The 12,410-nt window shown below is 43.6% G+C and overlaps 2 long non-coding RNA genes across 2 annotated transcripts in view; one reads left to right on the plus strand and one right to left on the minus strand.

Annotated features, from left to right (window-relative positions):
- LOC138845143 (uncharacterized) overlaps positions 1-2,074 on the minus strand; it is a 45,216-nt gene extending 43,142 nt beyond the window's left edge. Inside the window, exons 1-2 of the long non-coding RNA XR_011381936.1 lie at positions 2,038-2,074; positions 1,326-1,424 (exon numbers count right to left, since the gene is read on the minus strand). This is a non-coding gene — a long non-coding RNA (uncharacterized lncRNA). The remainder of the gene's footprint in view (positions 1-1,325; positions 1,425-2,037) is intronic.
- Positions 1-12,410, plus strand: part of LOC138845142 (uncharacterized) — a 43,746-nt gene extending 31,336 nt beyond the window's left edge. Inside the window, exon 4 of the long non-coding RNA XR_011381935.1 lies at positions 11,036-12,410. This is a non-coding gene — a long non-coding RNA (uncharacterized lncRNA). The remainder of the gene's footprint in view (positions 1-11,035) is intronic.

Below are 12,410 nucleotides of genomic sequence, written 5' to 3' on the forward strand. Positions count from 1 at the left end.
CCAGGGAGACTGGGGGCCTCATAACATGGAGAGAGACCTCATACTCTTTGACTCCAAGACCTATTCTTTTTCCAGTAATTGTGGGTCGCCAGAGTCCCAACCCATGAACTAACACAGCAGGTACTTGGCACTCATGGCATTCTCAGGTGTCTGTACAAAACAGCATTAGGCAGAGTTACCTCCTGTCTTCCAGAAACGACATACAATCATTTCAGGTTATGGAGGGATTATCAAACCCAAAATAATTAATAGCAGAGGTCTCAGTCGCTAGACTACGGGTCTCACGCTGGAATTGTATTACAAGTGGCACTAAACGAATCCTCAAAAATTGTTCGGAGCAGTGCCTTCGAATGTCCTTTGGGAAAGAATGATCAGGACTATGCAGGCACACACAGTACAGAACTGGGAACCTTACAAGTAAATATTTCTATTAAAGTATTTCTCCTAGGGTCATGCGTTGTAGTAGAGCCAGCAAAGCTGCCACCTCTGACGCTAGCATCCCATGTGGGTGTGGGCTCTTGTCCCGGCTGCTCTGTTTCTGATCCAGCTCCCTGCTAATGAGCCTGGGAAAAGCAGCAGAAGATGGCCCAAGTGCTCGGGTTCCTACCACGTATGTGGGAGACCTTCATGAAACTCCTGGCTTCAGGCTGACCCAGCCCTGGTTGTTGTGGCTGTCTGGAGATTGAACCAGTGGATGGAAGAGCACTCTCGCTCTTGCTCACTCTCTCTTGCTCTCTCTCTCTCTCCCCCTCTCTGTCTCTATATAACTCTTTCAAATAAATAAATACATTTTTAAAAGAATAAATAAAACACCTCATACATACATCCCCAGGATATTTGCATTCTGATCTGAGGCAAAAATCAATGTCCCTTCACTTGGAACCTGTGATTATATGAACACAAGGAAATACTTCAAGTCAAGTACTGACCTGGACACACTCCCTACCTCTGAAATTCAGTGTCCCCACTTGTAAAACAAAGTTAGTAACAGTTCCTGTTTCATCAGACTATTGCAAGGATTAAAGACAAGGGAAGTATGCACTATGTGAGTACTTGGTAAGTACTCACTCTCTCACTTTTAAATAAGTCCTGCTCTCACTTGTGCCTCAGTCCATGCCTCTGTTTTGAAATCTCATCCCTGTGGGGGCTAGAACTTGGAATAAAAATTGAGATGCATGTGCCCGTAACAACTTGCCCTGAAAGATAACATGGATTAGCTCACCTGTTCCTTTAAGTAACCGGATAGGATGAGCCCCACAGTTTCCTTGCAGCAAAGCTGACCCAGGAGGAAGAATGCGCAGCCCATTTTGGGGCATGGAGCTTACCACCTTATTTTTGTTGTTGTAATTCAGCTTTCCTGCAGCGCCACTCCTCGCTAAAAATATCCCAGCTCAGAATTCTTTGAGTGGTTGCTCCATCAGGCTCTGAAAAATGCCAAAACAAGGGTGTCGTTAGGTTTGGAAATAGAGTACTTGGCTTTCTGGAGGCCTTCGCTTTAGCTTGCTTCTGGGAAGTTACAGAATCACCATGGGAGAGGAAAAGGAAGGAAAACCATGGAGGGGAAAGACAAATGTTTTTCAGAGTTGTAGAATCTTCTAAGTTATGGTTTCTAAAGGAAGATTTGGTACCAACCCACGAGCAGTTGATGTGGTCATAATATATATATAACAAATGTGTTAATTTTTCTATCTAGGTTCTTGTCTCTTGCACAGAGAGAAATACTAAGCTGAGACTGGTATCAGGTGCAAATAGGAACAGATTTTATTGGACAGTGAGGAAATAGACATACATTCATGTGCAAGTCTCAGTAGAGCCGCCCCCTACTGAGAAACCCCCAATGTGAGTCGGCCAAAGAACTGCCATAAATGAGGGAAACAAGAGAAAAACAATGATTCCTTGGAAACCAGTGTGCCGTGGAAAGAGCACAAAGAAAAGTGGTATGTCTGAGTGTGTTCCGTGGTGCAAAGAGCAAAAATAGGAGCAGTACCTCCAAGCAAGCAAGATCCATGACAGAAAGAGAGCAAACGAGAGGAGTACGCCTGAGCAGAGTCCATGGCAGAAAGAGAGCTCTCTCCTGCCTTCAGCCTCTTTTTATAAGGAAGGGGGTGGTACCTCAATCGGATATGCAAATAAAGTGTGGAGTCGTCTTTGTAAGAGCCCTGGTCCCTGACAGGTGCATTCTGGGAAGGTGGGCCTATCAAACCGACAGTTAAAGAGACAGCATTCCATTGCAGGCACACAAGAGTTCCAGTTCACCCAACCATATCACAGTGAACAGAAAATCCACACTAGAGACATGGAAGCCAGGGGCTTAGGTCTCCATGTGATATATCTCTATTGACATAAACTTCCATTGGGATATCTACAGCTTCCCTGAAGATAAACAGGTCCTTCCTTAGCCATGCCTCCTGCATTCTCAAAATTATAATAGAGGCTTTTCTTCGATTTCTGAAAGGGAATGGGAGGTAAGCTGTCAGTCCTAACCTCTTCTCCTTGACTCTTCCTGCCCTTGTCTACACTGCAAACTCCAATAGGGACTGGAGTGCTTCAAAGAATTTGTGGAAAGTGGAATTAAAAGATAAATTTATTTTGGTGCAGAAAAAATTTTGAAAGGTATTCATGGTTTTTTAATAACAGACATTTTCCATGAACTTTTTGAAGACCACTTGAAACTGCGCCTCCTATACAGTGTCTTAAATACAGATGCCAAATGCCACCAGGTCCCAGTCTCCTAGTGTCCCTTTCTTAGCTTAAAGTGTCTTTGCCTGGTCTTTATGATTGCCAATCAACCATTTACTAAAATTAACTCACTGAATTGAGGGAGTGATGCAGCCAGATTCATGAGGTCATTTGTTCTCTAATAGATAACAGCTTGATGGGCAGTCTCACGGTTTCTTTTCAAGGTATTCCAGGTCTGGGCAGAAAGTAACTACTACCTGTGGACCAACTGAAGTTCACTTGACCATCATAACAATTCCTGAAGAACATGGTGTTGCCAACCAGTCAAAGGCAGGCCACAAGCACCACTGACCAACCAAGAATTTGGACATGTGCCAAACATACACCTCTCATCCCAAGTTCAACCACAAGAACCTTGATCCCTAGCCCCTGGAGGAGCCTGCGAATTAAGCAATAGCTGCCCTGATCCTAGCTCTACATGTTACAGGAAATGCCTCCTTTCTTCTCCCACCTCGATGTCAATGATTGCACATTGGGCAGGCTGACTCTATTTTGGGAGTTACATAGGAACTCCTCCAACCAGTTTTGGGGGTTGTTCTATCACCTTCATATTTTCCTGGTTTTTTTTTTTTTTTTTTTTTTTTTTTTTTTTTTTTTCTGACAGGCAGAGTGGACAGTGAGAGAGAGAGACAGAGAGAAAGGTCTTCCTTTGCCGTTGGTTCACCCTCCAATGGCTGCCGCGGCCGGCGCACCGCGCTGATCCGATGGCAGGAGCCAGGTACTTCTCCTGGTCTCCCATGGGGTGCATGGCCCAAGGACTTGGGCCATCCTCCACTGCACTCCCGGGCCACAGCAGAGAGCTGGCCTGGAAGAGGGGCAACTGGGACAGAATCCAGCGCCCTGACCAGGACTAGAACCCGGTGTGCTGGCGCCGCAAGGCGGAGGATTAGCCTAGTGAGCCGCAGCGCCGGCTTTTTTTTTTTTTTTTTTTTTTAAGATTGATTTATTTATTTGAAAATCTGAGTTACACAGAGGAGAGGCAGAGAGAGAGAGAGAGAGGTGTTCCATCCACTGGTTCACTCCCCAATTGGCCACAACAGCCAGAGCTGTGCCAATCTGAAGCCAGGATCCAGGAGCCAGGAACTTCTTCCAGGTCTCCCATGTAGGTGCAGGGGCCCAAGGACTTGGGCAATCTTCTACTGCTTTCCCAGGCCATAGCAGGGAGCTGGATTGGAAGCGGAGTAGCCGGGACTCGATCCAACGCCCACATGGGATGCCGGCACTGCAGGGCAGGTGGCAGCTTTACCTGCTACGCCACAGCGCCGGCCCCCACCTTCATATTTTGCTTCGGGGAACTTGTTGAGAGCAGCCCAGGGTGGAGCCAGCCCCAAGCCAGTTGTCTAGACTGACCTCCCCTAAGATCTGGTCAGCATCCTCCACCGCCCTCCTCCCCAGCCTTGTTTCTGACATTCAAAGAGACGAAAGTTCCTGATCTCTCTCTGGATCCTTTCCTCACTCTCTTTAAATTTTCATTTGTTTATTCATTTTTATTTGAAAAACAGTGAGTCCTCCCATTCACTGGGTCACTCCCCAAATGCCAGGCCAAAACCAGGAGCCTAGAATGCAGTCCAGGTCTCCCATGTGAGTAGCAGGACTCAACTACTTGAACCATCACCTGTCACCTCCCAGGGTGTGCATTAGCAGGAAGCTGTAATTAGAAGCAGAGCTGGGATTCCAGCCCAAGCACTCTGATATGGAGTGTGGGAGTCCCACACGATATCCTAACCTCTGTGCCAAACACGGGCTCCTCATCTCTCTCTCTCTCTTTTTTTTTTATTTATTTATTTGAAAGCCAGAGTTACACACACACACACACACACACACACAGAGAGAGAGAGAGAGAGAGGTCTTCCATCCACTGGTCCACTCCCCAAATGGCTGCAACAGCCGGAGCTGAAGCCAGGAGTCTGGAGCTTCCTCCAGGTCTCCCACATGGGTGCAGGGGCCCAAGGACTTGGGCCATCCTCCACTGCTTTCCCAGACCATAGCAGAGAGCTGGATCAGAAGTGGAGCAGCCGGGACACGAACCAGTGCCCATATGGGATGCCGGCACCACAGGCAGCAGCTTTACCAGCTACACCACAGCGCCAGCCCCCTTCCCGCCCCACCCCCCATCTCTCTTGAGTTACCAGAGTCACTTGTCATTTCAGTCTGCCTTCCTGGGGGAAAACATGGAGGTGAAAGAAATGATGACCACATGGACCCTCCAGAGAGGGATCCCCTCGTGGGGGTTCAGCAAGAGGGCCATTGACACAGACTATACAGGGAGCGCTTCCTCACAGGGTTTCCAGAGAAAACCCTCAGTGGAGGGTCTTCCAGGATGGAAAGCTGCTTTTCTTCTCTTGGTCTGGTTTATCTTGCCTCAGTTCACTTCTTATTCTGCGTGGTTTCTTCCAGTTCCTCTGGCCGCTCGGCAGGATGCTATTTCCATATAGGAGTCAGGCACCTGCATTTGTCTTGATGACATTAAGAGTTTCAAGTGGCAGAGACTGCATTGTTCCATTGTCCCTTCTTAGCATTCACATAGCCTTCAGATCCTCAGTACAGATGCAGGGGTCATTGGTTAAACTTCTGTAAATTACTGATTTCTGCATCTTGACAAGTTGTGTGCCTTGTGTATCCCTAGGAAGTGTTAGGGCAGCCAGACTTCTTATAATCACAGAAAAGACATTCCCTATGTGATAAATTAGACGCTAAGACCTCCTGTTGCCTTTCATTTTTCAGGAATAGACTATAAATGTAATGTCTTAAAATATATTATATTCTTGGTAATAGTAAAAGCAAATCCAATTATCCACACTGTCATCTTGTTCACCAGCCTATCCTGAGAAAATGTGTTAAAGACTTTATTGAAACCGAGAAACACAACATTTTCCACATTTCTCTGACCCTTTAGCCCTATTAACAAGATGAATGAGCTTAATTTAAGATGAAATAATCCAAGTGAACCTGTGCAGGCTCTTAGGATTATTATTTCTTTTTCTAAAGACCTAGCCATCAAATAATTAATTCTAGAATTTTTCTGAGAATCAGAAGCAAATTCTAGGTCTGTTTTTGAGAGGCAGAGAGACAGAAAGAGGAGGAAAGTAAAAGATAGAGACAGAGAAAGCTCCCATTCTCACTCATTCGTTTGCCAAATACCTGCAATAACTGGGCTGGGCTGAAGCCAAGAGCCTATAACTTAATCTGGGTCTCCCATGTGGGTGGCGGGAACTCAATTATTTGAGCCATTACCTGCTGCCCCCCAGAGTCTACAGTGGCTGCAGCTGGCGTTACGCACTGGCGCTGGGACTCAAACGCAGGCACTCTGATGTAGGAACATAAGCACTTTAATTGGCATTTTTTTTTTTTTGACAGGCAGAGTTAAACAGTGAGAGAGAAAGAGAGACAGAGAGAAAGGTCTTCCTTTTCCGTTGGTTCACCCCCCAAATGGCCGCGACGGCCAGCGCACTGCACCAAGCTGAAGCCAGGAGCCAGGTGGTTTCCTCCTGGTCTCCCATGCGGGTGCAGGGCCCAAGCACATGGGCCATCCTCCACTGCCTTCCCGGGCCACAGCAGAGAGCTGGACTGGAGGAGGAGCAACCGGGACAGAACTGGCACTCCAACCGGGACTAGAGCCCAGGGTGCTGGCACCGCAGGCGGAGGATTAGCCTAGTGAGCCTCCGCGCCAGCCTAATTGGCATCTTAAGTGCTAATACAAACACCAACCCCTGTTTCTAATACATAGAATATAAGGTCTTCTTTTGCTGGTTGCAGCTTTCCAATCTGGTTCCCCACACCGTTCTAGTTATATTCTTCTGAAGTCTGAACCTCAGACAGTTTAGACAATTTGGAACTTGGTAACAGTTTGGATAATGTACTATTTGAATTATTATTGGGAAAGAAAAACTCACAATCTCATAAATTATCAAAATGTCAGGAGAGAATTCTAAATTATGGATGACCCAAAATAACAAATCTCTACTACAATACTCTGTATTCTTCCTCTGTCTGCAGCAATATTTAGACAATCTCATAAAATGAATATTCTCTGATTCATTGCTATCCAAATTCATGAAGTGCTCCCCCATCCCCCTCTCTCGCACCTCTCTCCTTCCTAAATGTGTTTATCTGGAATGAAAAAAAAATTTTTTTTTCTAAATCAGAGATCCACCCCTTGAATCTCAACCCATTGATATAAATACGAATAATATCTACCTCCATTCTTATCTTTTTGTGCAAAGATTTCAAATTTTCTTGTTAAGTGTCTTCTCTGAGTAGTTGATTATGTCTTCTGGCCTTTTACTAAGAGCCAGTTTATGTTTTTCTCTGATTTTTTATATTTTTTCCTGAGAATTAATATTTTCCCCCAATTCCTTCTGCTTTTCTGCTCTCTGGACTCCTGTCTCCTGGAGACTCTAGGTTGTGGCACTGGTGACCTCTAACTTGCCATTATTTAGCAGCTGGGGAAACAGTTCTGTTCGACAAAATGAGTCATAAAAAATCACATCAGAAGTAAGTTCTTTACCTCTTAAGCCGTTTGCTACAGCTTTGGTTTAGCTATTTGAATCAGCACCAGGCTGTTAGTTACAGTTTTTGGAAACATGAAAGGAAGATTGGGTTTTGTTTCTTTTGCAAACAGCAGGATTTGCTATGGGCTGAGGTTTGGAGAGCACATGGCACAGGCATTCCTAGCAGAGTTCAGCAAGGTAAACATGATCCTTCATGATCGTCATGCGAAATATTTTTCATACTTAAGAATCTGTTAGTCTTAGCTTATACATTTCATAACGGTATTGGTGGGAAGGATGGGTGCCAAAATGCCCTTTGTAAGGCAACTAAATGAATTTGACAATGTGGACATTGCAGTGGCCGTTTTTACTGTATTTTTTCTTTCTTAGGTGCCTGTGACATAGTCCATTGAACTGCTGTACAAGTTTCTCTAATGCTGTTCACGGACACATTCTAAAATCAAAGACAGATAATGAATAATTAGCCAAACAGGTGCTTCAATGCTGAGATTAAACATGTCTTGAGCTACGTAAAGATATTACAACTAAATCTAATAATAAAATATTTAAGTTTGGATGAAGTTCTCATTTATTCCTGTATTATTATTATTAAGTGAAACATTCCGTTAGAGAGTCTGAATTTTTCATTTGGTGAGAAGTTCTCGTGTGCTTTTAACATTTAGAGGTAGGCTTGTATTCATATTAAGAAATGATGGAATCCTATCATGAATCCTTTAATGCCCACTAATCCATTTTCATGGATTATACATGAGGCAAAAATGTTTAGCGGAAAATAGCATACATTTTAGAATTGGTGGATCCCAGATTCATTAGAAGTATAATCTTCGGCCAGTGCCATGGCTCAATAGGCTAATCCTCCGCCTAGCGGCGCCAGCACACCGGGTTCTAGTCCCGGTCGGGGCGCCGGATTCTGTCCCGGTTGCCCCTCTTCCAGGTCAGCTCTCTGCTGTGGTCAGGGAGTGCAGTGGAGGATGGCTCAAGTCCTTGGGCCCTGCACCCGCATGGGAGACCAGGATAAGTACCTGGCTCCTTGCTTCGGATCAGCGCGATGTGCCAGCTGCAGCACACCGGCCACGGCCGCCATTGGAGGGTGAACCAACGGCAAAAAAAGGAAGACCTTTCTCTCTGTCTGTCTCTCTCTCTCACTGTCCACTCTGCCTGTAAAAAAAAAAAAGTATAATCTTAAGAAAATTTCTTAAATCCTCCTCAGGTTCATTTATTCTTCTTATTTTGAATGAGCATTAGGCCTCACAGAGCTGCTGAGAGAATGTTATCATGTAACTTTACCACTTAGGATAATGTTGCCATATTAAAATACATAATAAAATTTTAATTTCTTCTTATAGACTGACAAACTGTGAGACATTTTCCATCATAAAGTCATGTTCAACCTGGAGACCTTTTTTCACCAAATAGGGAGTGGACCAAAGGATCACCTGTTTCCACATGCACACAGTAACTAAACCTTGAGACAAGAGCATCCATAAATTAAGCCAAATTCCACTTGTGCATATCATCTGGTTCACTGGGTCCTCACAAGCCTCTTAGACCTACATGGATTATTGTGGGGGGAAAAATCCAGCAGCTGTATTTTTCCAAATTAATTAATTTATTAATTTAATATGATTATCTTTCCCAAAAGAAAATGAAAATGACTATCATCATGACTCTTCTAAAGCTATGTCTTCCCAATGATTTATCAGTAAGAATATTAAAACCAACAGTTCTGGAGATGTTACTAATTTGTGAATTGATAATCAGATACCAATGCCAATTTCCTCCTCTTAGGAACTATGGATTTACCTGAAATGACCAGTTGTATGAAACTTCATATGGGGGCCAGCGCTGTGGCATAGTGGGTAAAGCTGCTGCCTGCAGTGCTGGCATTCCATATAGGCGCTGGTTTGAGTCCTGGCTGCTCCACTTCCGATCCAGCTCTCTGCTATGGCCTGGGGAAGCAGCAGAGGATGTCCCAAATACTTGGGCCCCTGCACTCACCTGGGAGATCTAGAAGAAGCTCCTGTCTCCCGGCTTCAGATTGGCTCAGCTCCAGCAGTTGTGGCCTTCTGGGGAGTGAACCAGCAGATGGAAGACCTTTCTCTCTGTCTCTCTCTCTCACTGTCTGTAACTCTGCTTTTCAAATAAGTAAATAAATAAATCTTTAAAAAAAAAAGAAAAAGAAATTCAGTGTGGATTCCAATGGCTACTACATTGTTCACTATGAGAAGCAAGGATGGGACCGACTTATTACCCAGCTGAATGAGACATGAGGACAGAATGGATCTGGTTCGTGGGGCATTTCAGGGATTAAGTAATGCACCACTTCCTCTCACATCACAGGAAATAGCTGGTTCACAACCAGACATGTCAGATTTCAGAATCAAATGTTCAGTGCTGATTAGTCACATGATATGGATCTCAGGTCAAACATTGGCCACTAGGCCAAAGCCAACCCACTAATAAGGTATTGTGACCCATGTAGTGTTTATAAACATAATCCAACATTGTTGAATGTGAGGGATTTTTATAAAAATCCTTATTTTTTTATTTTACTTAAGTTATACAAGTTTCATGTAGTTCGTATATACAGATTTAGGAACATAGTAGCATCCCCCCCATCCCACCCCCCGCCACGCTCCAAGCCTTTCTCCTCTTCTCTTCCCTCTCACATTCCCACTCTTAATTTTTGCAAAGATCTATTTTTCAGTTTACTTAATGATCATATAGTCAACTCTATGCTAAGTAAAAGAGTTCAACAAACAGTATGAAGAGACAAAAAAGCAAAAAACAAAAACACTTTTCCTCAACTGAAGAGACAAGGGCTGTAAACAATCATTAAATCTCAAAATGTCCATTTCACTCCAATACATTGCACTTCAGGTACTCTATTAGTTACCTCGGGTCAGGGAGAACATATGATATCTTTCTTTTTGGGGCTGGCTTATTTCATTAAGTATAATGGTTTCCAGTTGCGTCCATCTTGTTGCAAAAGACAGTATTTCATTTTGTTTTACAGCTGAGTATTACTCCATGGTGTATACATACCCTAATTTCTTTATCCAGTCTTCAGTCGATAGACATCTGGGTTGATTCCATATCTTAACTATTGTGCATTGTGCTGCAGTGAACATGGGGGGTATAGATATGTCTTTCATTTGCTGATTTCTTTTGGTTTGGGTAAATTCCCAGCGGTGGGATGGCTGGATCATATAATAGGTCTATATTCAGATTTCTGAGGTATCTCCATTACTGTCTTTCACAGTAGCTGTACCAGTTTACATTCTCACCAACAGTGGACCAGGGTACCTTTTTCCCCACATCCTCGTCAGCATTTGTCAAAAATCCTTATTTCTGAACTCTCTTAAAACATGACACTAGGCAACTGTCGGGCCTTCATTGCCACAGGACAACCATAGAGGTTGCAGTGGGCTGATGCCCCTTAAGATCAGGTCTGTGGTCTGCCATGCACCAAAACCCCAAATGGCACATGGTGGCCTGTTTCACTCACTTTGAGTAAATCCTCTAGACATTTGTGGTTTTGACCCCACATTAAAATTTGTTAGTAGCACTTACACCAAATAGATGTGTAATCTCTTAAATATAAATACAGTTTTTAACCTTTGCTTTTTAGTGAGCAGTTAGCCCAGTACTTGATCTACTCATTACTTTCCTTAAGTGTAGGAATTGGTATGAGATTAGTAGGGAAGTGAAGTAAGAATTGACTGCTCATACTTTAGACTTCTTAGATTTTCCTGGACAATCACAGTATTTTCTTTCCTTTTCAGTGTATCATCAACAGAATAGTACGTAGAATGAATCAAGTCACAAGATCACCCATGGAAGAAACTGTTGAGATTCAGGTGGAGTATGGTGTGTTCTGAGAATTACTGCAAGGTACTTCCTTGATTCACTGTGACACATTGTTTCCTCTCAGATACTTATTTAGGTCAACCTGACAGAAAGTAAACAGCAGGACATTTGGGAAAGCCTCTTTGTACAACAGAATCCTCTGGTTAGAGAAGGGAGAGGATGGAGGCTTAATCCTTGTCTACTGGGTTTCAGGGGGCATCATGGTGGCATAGCGCATTGGAGGCTAAGGTTAGGAAAAACTCTGGTCTGCATATGAACACATCTGTGACAGGCTTCGAAAGTACTGAAGGTATTTAAAGGTTTTTCTGCTCCAAAGAGGAAGCTCTGAGCAGATTGCAAAGAAGGTGGATTAAAAAATTAAGACTAGGGGCCGGCACTGTGGCGCAGCAGGTTAACACCCTGGCCTGCAGTGCCGGCATCTCATTTGGGTGCTGGTTCTAGACTCAGCTGCTCCACTTCCGATCCAGCTCTCTGCTATGGCCTGGGAAGGCAGTGGAGGATGGCCCAAGTCCTTGGGACCCTACACCCACGTGAGAGACCTGGAGGAAGCTCCTGGCTCCTGGCTTTGGATCGGTGCAGCTCCAGCCCTTAGGGCCAATTGGGGAGTGAACCATTGGAGGGAAGATCTCTCTCTCTCTCTCTCTCTCTCTCTCTCTCTCTCTGCCTCTCCTCTCTCTGTATAACTCTTTCAAATAAATAAATAAATCTTAAAAAAAATTAAGACTAGAAAAATGAGAAATATTGACACCGTAGTAAATGACATCCAATCTTTCAAGTAGTTGGACTGCCTTTTATTTAGTTTTTTGTTTTTTGTTTGTTTGTTTGTTTGTTTTTGGTTTCCACCTTTAAACTGTAGGACGAACCCTACAGTTATTGATGAATCCGTGGAAAACAATAACACTTTTTTCATTAGGTAGACAAATAAATGAAGCAAAGAGTACAAGTTTTGACTAAAACAGAAGAGTCGAGTCCAGAGTTCTTTGTTTATTAATTGTTTGAGCCTAGGAAAGTCATTTAACTTTCTTAAGCCTAAATTTTCTAATCTTTAAAAATCTCTGGTTGTAACAGTGTCTAACACACAGGGTTGTTCTTAGGATTCCATAAGAGAATGAAGATAACACACTAAGTATAGTACCTGCTTAGTAAGTATTGACTGTTAACATTATTAATATCTAATACAGATTGTGTTGAAAAGAGGAAGAGGCTACCACATAGAAAATTATGTTTCAAATAGTGTGAATTCTCAAAAATGCAGACTGTAAGCTTGTGCGTTATTATGTTTGCAACTAC

The sequence above is a fragment of the Oryctolagus cuniculus genome, chromosome 14 (assembly GCF_964237555.1).
Source record: "Oryctolagus cuniculus chromosome 14, mOryCun1.1, whole genome shotgun sequence".
NCBI classification, from domain to species: Eukaryota; Metazoa; Chordata; class Mammalia; order Lagomorpha; family Leporidae; genus Oryctolagus; species Oryctolagus cuniculus.